Source organism: Chaetodon trifascialis, chromosome 10, assembly GCF_039877785.1.
Source record: "Chaetodon trifascialis isolate fChaTrf1 chromosome 10, fChaTrf1.hap1, whole genome shotgun sequence".
Lineage (NCBI taxonomy): Eukaryota > Metazoa > Chordata > Actinopteri > Chaetodontiformes > Chaetodontidae > Chaetodon > Chaetodon trifascialis.
Genome location: NC_092065.1, coordinates 280,319 through 294,532, shown reverse-complemented (window position 1 = coordinate 294,532; position 14,214 = coordinate 280,319).

Below are 14,214 nucleotides of genomic sequence, written 5' to 3'. Positions count from 1 at the left end.
ACAGAGCGAGAAAAGCACATAAACAGTAATATGAACACATGTTCCTTTTTTCACAGTAAATGCATACGGAATCAAAATAAACTATGTTGTCCCTCAACACTATGCACAATTGAATGTTTCTAAAGTGGAATTGTCATTCTGACATAGTTTGATACATCACTACAGCTGAATCTTAAATAGTGACTTTCGCTGCATTAGACCGTCAAAATTGACGCTTCAGAGCCAGAAAAACACATAATGAGACAAAATGAACACGTTCCTTTTTTCACAGTAAATGCAGACGGAATCAAAATAAATTATGTTGTCCTTCAACACTATGCACAATTGAATGTTTCTAAAGCGGAATTGTCATTCTGACATAGTTTGATACATCACTACAACTGAATCTTAAATCGTGACTTTCGCTGCATTAGACCGTCAAAATTGACGCTTCAGAGCCAGAAAAACACATAATGAGACAATATGAACACATGTTCCTTTTTTCACAGTAAATGCATACAGAATCAAAATAAACTATGTTGTCCTTCAATAATATGCATAAATGAATGTTTCTAAAGTGGAATTGTCATTCTGACATAGTTTGATACATCACTACAGTTGAATCTTAAATAGTGACATTCGCTGCATTAGACCTTCAAAATTGATGCTTTCAAGGGGAGAAATGCACATAAAGAGCAAAATGAACACATGTTCCTTTTTTCACAGTAAATGCGTACGGAATCAAAATAAACTATGTTGTCCTTCAACACTATGCACAATTGAATGTTTCTGAAGTGGAATTGTTATTCTGACATAGTTTGATATATCACCACAGTTGAATCTTAAATAGTGACATTCGCTGCATTAGACCGTCAAAATTAACGCTTTCAGAGCCAGAAAAACACATAATGAGACAATATGAACACATGTTCCTTTTTTCACAGTAAATGCAGACGGAATCAAAATAAATTATGTTGTCCCTCAACACTATGCACAATTGAATGTTTCTAAAGTGGAATTGTCATTCTGACATAGTTTGATACATCACTACAGCTGAATCTTAAATAGTGACATTCGCTGCATTAGACCGTCAAAATTAACGCTTTCAGAGCCAGAAAAACACATAATGAGACAATATGAACACATGTTCCTTTTTTCACAGTAAATGCAGACGGAATCAAAATAAATTATGTTGTCCTTCAACACTATGCACAATTGAATGTTTCTAAAGCGGAATTGTCATTCTGACATAGTTTGATACATCACTACAACTGAATCTTAAATAGTGACTTTCGCTGCATTAGACCGTCAAAATTGACGCTTCAGAGCGAGAAAAACACATAATAAGACAATATGAACATATGTTCCTTTTTTCACAGTAAATGCGTACGGAATCAAAATAAACTATGTTGTCCTTCAACACTATGCACAATTGAATGTTTCTAAAGTGGAATTGTCATTCTGATATAGTTTGATACTTCACTACAGCTGAATCTTAAATAGTGACATTCGTTACATTAGACCGTCAAAATTGACGCTACAGAGCGAGAAAAGCACATAAACAGTAATATGAACACATGTTCCTTTTTTCACAGTAAATGCAGACGGAATCAAAATAAATTATGTTGTCCTTCAACACTATGCACAATTGAATGTTTCTAAAGTGGAATTGTCATTCTGACATAGTTTGATACATCACTACAGCTGAATCTTAAATAGTGACTTTCGCTGCATTAGACCTGTCAAAATTGACGCTTCAAAGCGAGAAAAACACATAATAAAATATGAACACATGTTCCTTTTTTCACAGTAAATGCATACTGAATCAAAATAAACTATGTTGTCCCTCAACACTATGCACAATTGAATGTTTCTGAAGTGGAATTGTTATTCTGACATAGTTTGATATATCACCACAGTTGAATCTTAAATAGTGACATTCGCTGCATTAGACCGTCAAAATTAAGGCTTTCAGAGCCAGAAAAACACATAATGAGACAATATGAACACATGTTCCTTTTTTCACAGTAAATGCAGACGGAATCAAAATAAATTATGTTGTCCTTCAACACTATGCACAATTGAATGTTTCTAAAGCGGAATTGTCATTCTGACATAGTTTGATACATCACTACAACTGAATCTTAAATAGTGACTTTCGCTGCATTAGACCGTCAAAATTGACGCTTCAGAGCCAGAAAAACACATAATGAGACAATATGAACACATGTTCCTTTTTTCACAGTAAATGCAGACGGAATCAAAATAAATTATGTTGTCCTTCAACACTATGCACAATTGAATGTTTCTAAAGCGGAATTGTCATTCTGACATAGTTTGATACATCACTACAACTGAATCTTAAATAGTGACTTTCGCTGCATTAGACCGTCAAAATTGACGCTTCAGAGCGAGAAAAACACATAATAAGACAATATGAACACATGTTCCTTTTTTCACAGTAAATGCATACGGAATCAAAATAAACTATGTTGTCCTTCAACACTATGCACAATTGAATGTTTCTAAAGTGGAATTGCCATTCTGACATATTTTGATACATCACTACAGCTGAATCTTAAATAGTGACATTCGTTACATTAGACCGTCAAAATTGACGCTACAGAGCGAGAAAAGCACATAAACAGTAATATGAACACATGTTCCTTTTTTCACAGTAAATGCATACGGAATCAAAATAAACTATGTTGTCCTTCAATAATATGCATAAATGAATGTTTCTAAAGTGGAATTGTCATTCTGACATAGTTTGATACATCACTACAGTTGAATCTTAAATAGTGACATTCGCTGCATTAGACCTTCAAAATTGATGCTTTCAAGGGGAGAAATGCACATAAAGAGCAAAATGAACACATGTTCCTTTTTTCACAGTAAATGCGTACGGAATCAAAATAAACTATGTTGTCCTTCAACACTATGCACAATTGAATGTTTCTGAAGTGGAATTGTTATTCTGACATAGTTTGATATATCACCACAGTTGAATCTTAAATAGTGACATTCGCTGCATTAGACCGTCAAAATTAACGCTTTCAGAGCCAGAAAAACACATAATGAGACAATATGAACACATGTTCCTTTTTTCACAGTAAATGCAGACGGAATCAAAATAAATTATGTTGTCCCTCAACACTATGCACAATTGAATGTTTCTAAAGTGGAATTGTCATTCTGACATAGTTTGATACATCACTACAGCTGAATCTTAAATAGTGACATTCGCTGCATTAGACCGTCAAAATTAACGCTTTCAGAGCCAGAAAAACACATAATGAGACAATATGAACACATGTTCCTTTTTTCACAGTAAATGCAGACGGAATCAAAATAAATTATGTTGTCCTTCAACACTATGCACAATTGAATGTTTCTAAAGCGGAATTGTCATTCTGACATAGTTTGATACATCACTACAACTGAATCTTAAATAGTGACTTTCGCTGCATTAGACCGTCAAAATTGACGCTTCAGAGCGAGAAAAACACATAATAAGACAATATGAACATATGTTCCTTTTTTCACAGTAAATGCGTACGGAATCAAAATAAACTATGTTGTCCTTCAACACTATGCACAATTGAATGTTTCTAAAGTGGAATTGTCATTCTGATATAGTTTGATACTTCACTACAGCTGAATCTTAAATAGTGACATTCGTTACATTAGACCGTCAAAATTGACGCTACAGAGCGAGAAAAGCACATAAACAGTAATATGAACACATGTTCCTTTTTTCACAGTAAATGCAGACGGAATCAAAATAAATTATGTTGTCCTTCAACACTATGCACAATTGAATGTTTCTAAAGTGGAATTGTCATTCTGACATAGTTTGATACATCACTACAGCTGAATCTTAAATAGTGACTTTCGCTGCATTAGACCTGTCAAAATTGACGCTTCAAAGCGAGAAAAACACATAATAAAATATGAACACATGTTCCTTTTTTCACAGTAAATGCATACTGAATCAAAATAAACTATGTTGTCCCTCAACACTATGCACAATTGAATGTTTCTGAAGTGGAATTGTTATTCTGACATAGTTTGATATATCACCACAGTTGAATCTTAAATAGTGACATTCGCTGCATTAGACCGTCAAAATTAAGGCTTTCAGAGCCAGAAAAACACATAATGAGACAATATGAACACATGTTCCTTTTTTCACAGTAAATGCAGACGGAATCAAAATAAATTATGTTGTCCTTCAACACTATGCACAATTGAATGTTTCTAAAGCGGAATTGTCATTCTGACATAGTTTGATACATCACTACAACTGAATCTTAAATAGTGACTTTCGCTGCATTAGACCGTCAAAATTGACGCTTCAGAGCCAGAAAAACACATAATGAGACAATATGAACACATGTTCCTTTTTTCACAGTAAATGCAGACGGAATCAAAATAAATTATGTTGTCCTTCAACACTATGCACAATTGAATGTTTCTAAAGCGGAATTGTCATTCTGACATAGTTTGATACATCACTACAACTGAATCTTAAATAGTGACTTTCGCTGCATTAGACCGTCAAAATTGACGCTTCAGAGCGAGAAAAGCACATAAACAGTAATATGAACACATGTTCCTTTTTTCACAGTAAATGCAGACGGAATCAAAATAAATTATGTTGTCCTTCAACACTATGCACAATTGAATGTTTCTAAAGTGGAATTGTCATTCTGACATAGTTTGATACATCACTACAGCTGAATCTTAAATAGTGACTTTCGCTGCATTAGACCTGTCAAAATTGACGCTTCAAAGCGAGAAAAACACATAATAAAATATGAACACATGTTCCTTTTTTCACAGTAAATGCATACTGAATCAAAATAAACTATGTTGTCCTTCAACACTATGCACAATTGAATGTTTCTAAAGTGGAATTGCCATTCTGACATATTTTGATACATCACTACAGCTGAATCTTAAATAGTGACATTCGTTACATTAGACCGTCAAAATTGACGCTACAGAGCGAGAAAAGCACATAAACAGTAATATGAACACATGTTCCTTTTTTCACAGTAAATGCATACAGAATCAAAATAAACTATGTTGTCCTTCAATAATATGCATAAATGAATGTTTCTAAAGTGGAATTGTCATTCTGACATAGTTTGATACATCACTACAGTTGAATCTTAAATAGTGACATTCGCTGCATTAGACCTTCAAAATTGATGCTTTCAAGGGGAGAAATGCACATAAAGAGCAAAATGAACACATGTTCCTTTTTTCACAGTAAATGCGTACGGAATCAAAATAAACTATGTTGTCCTTCAACACTATGCACAATTGAATGTTTCTGAAGTGGAATTGTTATTCTGACATAGTTTGATATATCACCACAGTTGAATCTTAAATAGTGACATTCGCTGCATTAGACCGTCAAAATTAACGCTTTCAGAGCCAGAAAAACACATAATGAGACAATATGAACACATGTTCCTTTTTTCACAGTAAATGCAGACGGAATCAAAATAAATTATGTTGTCCCTCAACACTATGCACAATTGAATGTTTCTAAAGTGGAATTGTCATTCTGACATAGTTTGATACATCACTACAGCTGAATCTTAAATAGTGACATTCGCTGCATTAGACCGTCAAAATTAACGCTTTCAGAGCCAGAAAAACACATAATGAGACAATATGAACACATGTTCCTTTTTTCACAGTAAATGCAGACGGAATCAAAATAAATTATGTTGTCCTTCAACACTATGCACAATTGAATGTTTCTAAAGCGGAATTGTCATTCTGACATAGTTTGATACATCACTACAACTGAATCTTAAATAGTGACTTTCGCTGCATTAGACCGTCAAAATTGACGCTTCAGAGCGAGAAAAACACATAATAAGACAATATGAACATATGTTCCTTTTTTCACAGTAAATGCGTACGGAATCAAAATAAACTATGTTGTCCTTCAACACTATGCACAATTGAATGTTTCTAAAGTGGAATTGTCATTCTGATATAGTTTGATACTTCACTACAGCTGAATCTTAAATAGTGACATTCGTTACATTAGACCGTCAAAATTGACGCTACAGAGCGAGAAAAGCACATAAACAGTAATATGAACACATGTTCCTTTTTTCACAGTAAATGCATACGGAATCAAAATAAACTATGTTGTCCCTCAACACTATGCACAATTGAATGTTTCTAAAGTGGAATTGTCATTCTGACATAGTTTGATACATCACTACAGCTGAATCTTAAATAGTGACTTTCGCTGCATTAGACCGTCAAAATTGACGCTTCAGAGCCAGAAAAACACATAATGAGACAATATGAACACATGTTCCTTTTTTCACAGTAAATGCATACAGAATCAAAATAAACTATGTTGTCCTTCAATAATATGCATAAATGAATGTTTCTAAAGTGGAATTGTCATTCTGACATAGTTTGATACATCACTACAGTTGAATCTTAAATAGTGACATTCGCTGCATTAGACCTTCAAAATTGATGCTTTCAAGGGGAGAAATGCACATAAAGAGCAAAATGAACACATGTTCCTTTTTTCACAGTAAATGCGTACGGAATCAAAATAAACTATGTTGTCCTTCAACACTATGCACAATTGAATGTTTCTGAAGTGGAATTGTTATTCTGACATAGTTTGATATATCACCACAGTTGAATCTTAAATAGTGACATTCGCTGCATTAGACCGTCAAAATTAACGCTTTCAGAGCCAGAAAAACACATAATGAGACAATATGAACACATGTTCCTTTTTTCACAGTAAATGCAGACGGAATCAAAATAAATTATGTTGTCCCTCAACACTATGTACAATTGAATGTTTCTAAAGTGGAATTGTCATTCTGACATAGTTTGATACATCACTACAGCTGAATCTTAAATAGTGACATTCGCTGCATTAGACCGTCAAAATTAACGCTTTCAGAGCCAGAAAAACACATAATGAGACAATATGAACACATGTTCCTTTTTTCACAGTAAATGCAGACGGAATCAAAATAAATTATGTTGTCCTTCAACACTATGCACAATTGAATGTTTCTAAAGCGGAATTGTCATTCTGACATAGTTTGATACATCACTACAACTGAATCTTAAATAGTGACTTTCGCTGCATTAGACCGTCAAAATTGACGCTTCAGAGCGAGAAAAACAAATAATAAGACAATATGAACATATGTTCCTTTTTTCACAGTAAATGCGTACGGAATCAAAATAAACTATGTTGTCCTTCAACACTATGCACAATTGAATGTTTCTGAAGTGGAATTGTCATTCTGATATAGTTTGATACTTCACTACAGCTGAATCTTAAATAGTGACATTCGTTACATTAGACCGTCAAAATTGACGCTACAGAGCGAGAAAAGCACATAAACAGTAATATGAACACATGTTCCTTTTTTCACAGTAAATGCAGACGGAATCAAAATAAATTATGTTGTCCTTCAACACTATGCACAATTGAATGTTTCTAAAGTGGAATTGTCATTCTGACATAGTTTGATACATCACTACAGCTGAACCTTAAATAGTGACATTCGTTACATTAGACCGTCAAAATTGACGCTTTCAGGGGGAGAAATGCACATAAACAGTAATATGAACACATGTTCCTTTTTTCACAGTAAATGCATACAGAATCAAAATAAATTATGTTGTCCTTCAATAATATGCATAAATGAATGTTTCTAAAGTGGAATTGTTATTCCAACATAGTTTGACACATCACTACAGCTGAATCTTAAATAGTGACATTCGTTACATTAGACCGTCAAAATTGACGCTACAGAGTGAGAAAAGCACATAAACAGTAATATGAACACGTTCCTTTTTTCACAGTAAATGCATACGGAATCAAAATAAACTATGTTGTCCCTCAACACTATGCACATTTGAATGTTTCTGAAGTGGAATTGTTATTCTGACATAGTTTGATATATCACCACAGTTGAATCTTAAATAGTGACATTCGCTGCATTAGACCGTCAAAATTAACGCTTTCAGAGCCAGAAAAACACATAATGAGACAATATGAACACATGTTCCTTTTTTCACAATAAATGCATACGGAATCAAAATAAATTATGTTGTCCTTCAACACTATGCACAATTGAATGTTTCTAAAGTGGAATTGTCATTCTGACATAGTTTGATACATCACTACAGCTGAATCTTAAATAGTGACTTTCGCTGCATTAGACCGTCAAAATTGACGCTTTCAGGGGGAGAAATGCACATAAACAGTAATATGAACACATGTTCCTTTTTTCACAGTAAATGCATACGGAATCAAAATAAACTATGTTGTCCCTCAACACTATGCACAATTGAATGTTTCTAAAGTGGAATTGTTATTCTGACATAGTTTGATATATCACCACAGTTGAATCTTAAATAGTGACATTCGCTGCATTAGACCGTCAAAATTGACGCTTCAGAGCGAGAAAAACACATAATAAGACAATATGAACACATGTTCCTTTTTTCACAGTAAATGCATACGGAATCAAAATAAACTATGTTGTCCCTCAACACTATGCACAATTGAATGTTTCTAAAGTGGAATTGTTATTCTGACATAGTTTGATACATCACTACAGCTGAATCTTAAATTAGACCGTCAAAATTGACGCTACAGAGCGAGAAAAGCACATAAACAGTAATATGAACACATGTTCCTTTTTTCACAGTAAATGCATACAGAATCAAAATAAACTATGTTGTCCTTCAATAATATGCATAAATGAATGTTTCTAAAGTGGAATTGTTATTCTAACATAGTTTGACACATCACTACAGCTGAATCTTAAATAGTGACATTCGTTACATTAGACCTTCAAAATTGATGCTTTCAAGAGGAGAAATGCACATAAAGAGCAATATGAACACATGTTCCTTTTTTCACAGTAAATGCAGACGGAATCAAAATAAATTATGTTGTCCTTCAACACTATGCACAATTGAATGTTTCTAAAGTGGAATTGTCATTCTGACATAGTTTGATACATCACTACAGCTGAATCTTAAATAGTGACTTTCGCTGCATTAGACCGTCAAAATTGACGCTTTCAGGGGGAGAAATGCACATAAAGAGCAATATGAACACATGTTCCTTTTTTCACAGTAAATGCAGACGGAATCAAAATAAATTATGTTGTCCTTCAACACTATGCACAATTGAATGTTTCTAAAGTGGAATTGTCATTCTGACATAGTTTGATACATCACTACAGCTGAATCTTAAATAGTGACTTTCGCTGCATTAGACCTGTCAAAATTGACGCTTCAAAGCGAGAAAAACACATAATGAAATATGAACACATGTTCCTTTTTTCACAGTAAATGCATACTGAATCAAAATAAACTATGTTGTCCCTCAACACTATGCACAATTGAATGTTTCTGAAGTGGAATTGTTATTCTGACATAGTTTGATATATCACCACAGTTGAATCTTAAATAGTGACATTCGCTGCATTAGACCGTCAAAATTAACGCTTTCAGAGCCAGAAAAACACATAATGAGACAATATGAACACATGTTCCTTTTTTCACAGTAAATGCAGACGGAATCAAAATAAATTATGTTGTCCTTCAACACTATGCACAATTGAATGTTTCTAAAGTGGAATTGTCATTCTGACATAGTTTGATACATCACTACAGCTGAATCTTAAATAGTGACTTTCGCTGCATTAGACCGTCAAAATTGACGCTTTCAGGGGGAGAAATGCACATAAAGAGCAATATGAACACATGTTCCTTTTTTCACAGTAAATGCAGACGGAATCAAAATAAATTATGTTGTCCTTCAATACTATGCACAATTGAATGTTTCTAAAGTGGAATTGTCATTCTGACATAGTTTGATACATCACTACAGCTGAATCTTAAATAGTGACTTTCGCTGCATTAGACCGTCAAAATTGACGCTACAGAGTGAGAAAAGCACATAAACAGTAATATGAACACATGTTCCTTTTTTCACAGTAAATGCATACGGAATCAAAATAAAGTATGTTGTCCTTCAACACTATGCACAACTGAATGTTTCTAAAGTGGAATTGTCATTCTGACACAGTTTGATACATCACTACAGCTGAATCTTAAATAGTGACTTTCGCTGCATTAGACCTGTCAAAATTGACGCTTCAAAGCGAGAAAAACACATAATAAAATATGAACACATGTTCCTTCTTTCACAGTAAATGCATACGGAATCAAAATAAACTATGTTGTCCCTCAACACTATGCACAATTGAATGTTTCTGAAGTGGAATTGTTATTCTGACATAGTTTGATATATCACCACAGTTGAATCTTAAATAGTGACATTCGCTGCATTAGACCATCAAAATTAACGCTTTCAGAGCCAGTAAAACACATAATGAGACAATATGAACACATGTTCCTTTTTTCACAGTAAATGCAGACGGAATCAAAATAAATTATGTTGTCCTTCAACACTATGCACAATTGAATGTTTCTAAAGTGGAATTGTCATTCTGACATAGTTTGATACATCACTACAGTTGAATCTTAAATAGTGACATTCGCTGCATTAGACCTTCAAAATTGATGCTTTCAAGGGGAGAAATGCACATAAAGAGCAAAATGAACACATGTTCCTTTTTTCACAGTAAATGCGTACGGAATCAAAATAAACTATGTTGTCCTTCAACACTATGCACAATTGAATGTTTCTGAAGTGGAATTGTTATTCTGACATAGTTTGATATATCACCACAGTTGAATCTTAAATAGTGACATTCGCTGCATTAGACCGTCAAAATTAACGCTTTCAGAGCCAGAAAAACACATAATGAGACAATATGAACACATGTTCCTTTTTTCACAGTAAATGCAGACGGAATCAAAATAAATTATGTTGTCCCTCAACACTATGCACAATTGAATGTTTCTAAAGTGGAATTGTCATTCTGACATAGTTTGATACATCACTACAGCTGAATCTTAAATAGTGACATTCGCTGCATTAGACCGTCAAAATTAACGCTTTCAGAGCCAGAAAAACACATAATGAGACAATATGAACACATGTTCCTTTTTTCACAGTAAATGCAGACGGAATCAAAATAAATTATGTTGTCCTTCAACACTATGCACAATTGAATGTTTCTAAAGCGGAATTGTCATTCTGACATAGTTTGATACATCACTACAACTGAATCTTAAATAGTGACTTTCGCTGCATTAGACCGTCAAAATTGACGCTTCAGAGCGAGAAAAACACATAATAAGACAATATGAACATATGTTCCTTTTTTCACAGTAAATGCGTACGGAATCAAAATAAACTATGTTGTCCTTCAACACTATGCACAATTGAATGTTTCTAAAGTGGAATTGTCATTCTGATATAGTTTGATACTTCACTACAGCTGAATCTTAAATAGTGACATTCGTTACATTAGACCGTCAAAATTGACGCTACAGAGCGAGAAAAGCACATAAACAGTAATATGAACACATGTTCCTTTTTTCACAGTAAATGCATACGGAATCAAAATAAACTATGTTGTCCCTCAACACTATGCACAATTGAATGTTTCTAAAGTGGAATTGTCATTCTGACATAGTTTGATACATCACTACAGCTGAATCTTAAATAGTGACTTTCGCTGCATTAGACCGTCAAAATTGACGCTTCAGAGCCAGAAAAACACATAATGAGACAAAATGAACACGTTCCTTTTTTCACAGTAAATGCAGACGGAATCAAAATAAATTATGTTGTCCTTCAACACTATGCACAATTGAATGTTTCTAAAGCGGAATTGTCATTCTGACATAGTTTGATACATCACTACAACTGAATCTTAAATCGTGACTTTCGCTGCATTAGACCGTCAAAATTGACGCTTCAGAGCCAGAAAAACACATAATGAGACAATATGAACACATGTTCCTTTTTTCACAGTAAATGCATACAGAATCAAAATAAACTATGTTGTCCTTCAATAATATGCATAAATGAATGTTTCTAAAGTGGAATTGTCATTCTGACATAGTTTGATACATCACTACAGTTGAATCTTAAATAGTGACATTCGCTGCATTAGACCTTCAAAATTGATGCTTTCAAGGGGAGAAATGCACATAAAGAGCAAAATGAACACATGTTCCTTTTTTCACAGTAAATGCGTACGGAATCAAAATAAACTATGTTGTCCTTCAACACTATGCACAATTGAATGTTTCTGAAGTGGAATTGTTATTCTGACATAGTTTGATATATCACCACAGTTGAATCTTAAATAGTGACATTCGCTGCATTAGACCGTCAAAATTAACGCTTTCAGAGCCAGAAAAACACATAATGAGACAATATGAACACATGTTCCTTTTTTCACAGTAAATGCAGACGGAATCAAAATAAATTATGTTGTCCCTCAACACTATGCACAATTGAATGTTTCTAAAGTGGAATTGTCATTCTGACATAGTTTGATACATCACTACAGCTGAATCTTAAATAGTGACTTTCGCTGCATTAGACCGTCAAAATTGACGCTTTCAGGGGGAGAAATGCACATAAAGAGCAATATGAACACATGTTCCTTTTTTCACAGTAAATGCAGACGGAATCAAAATAAATTATGTTGTCCTTCAATACTATGCACAATTGAATGTTTCTAAAGTGGAATTGTCATTCTGACATAGTTTGATACATCACTACAGCTGAATCTTAAATAGTGACTTTCGCTGCATTAGACCGTCAAAATTGACGCTACAGAGTGAGAAAAGCACATAAACAGTAATATGAACACATGTTCCTTTTTTCACAGTAAATGCATACGGAATCAAAATAAAGTATGTTGTCCTTCAACACTATGCACAACTGAATGTTTCTAAAGTGGAATTGTCATTCTGACACAGTTTGATACATCACTACAGCTGAATCTTAAATAGTGACTTTCGCTGCATTAGACCTGTCAAAATTGACGCTTCAAAGCGAGAAAAACACATAATAAAATATGAACACATGTTCCTTTTTTCACAGTAAATGCAGACGGAATCAAAATAAATTATGTTGTCCTTCAACACTATGCACAATTGAATGTTTCTAAAGTGGAATTGTCATTCTGACATAGTTTGATACATCACTACAGTTGAATCTTAAATAGTGACATTCGCTGCATTAGACCTTCAAAATTGATGCTTTCAAGGGGAGAAATGCACATAAAGAGCAAAATGAACACATGTTCCTTTTTTCACAGTAAATGCGTACGGAATCAAAATAAACTATGTTGTCCTTCAACACTATGCACAATTGAATGTTTCTGAAGTGGAATTGTTATTCTGACATAGTTTGATATATCACCACAGTTGAATCTTAAATAGTGACATTCGCTGCATTAGACCGTCAAAATTAACGCTTTCAGAGCCAGAAAAACACATAATGAGACAATATGAACACATGTTCCTTTTTTCACAGTAAATGCAGACGGAATCAAAATAAATTATGTTGTCCCTCAACACTATGCACAATTGAATGTTTCTAAAGTGGAATTGTCATTCTGACATAGTTTGATACATCACTACAGCTGAATCTTAAATAGTGACATTCGCTGCATTAGACCGTCAAAATTAACGCTTTCAGAGCCAGAAAAACACATAATGAGACAATATGAACACATGTTCCTTTTTTCACAGTAAATGCAGACGGAATCAAAATAAATTATGTTGTCCTTCAACACTATGCACAATTGAATGTTTCTAAAGCGGAATTGTCATTCTGACATAGTTTGATACATCACTACAACTGAATCTTAAATAGTGACTTTCGCTGCATTAGACCGTCAAAATTGACGCTTCAGAGCGAGAAAAACACATAATAAGACAATATGAACATATGTTCCTTTTTTCACAGTAAATGCGTACGGAATCAAAATAAACTATGTTGTCCTTCAACACTATGCACAATTGAATGTTTCTAAAGTGGAATTGTCATTCTGATATAGTTTGATACTTCACTACAGCTGAATCTTAAATAGTGACATTCGTTACATTAGACCGTCAAAATTGACGCTACAGAGCGAGAAAAGCACATAAACAGTAATATGAACACATGTTCCTTTTTTCACAGTAAATGCATACGGAATCAAAATAAACTATGTTGTCCCTCAACACTATGCACAATTGAATGTTTCTAAAGTGGAATTGTCATTC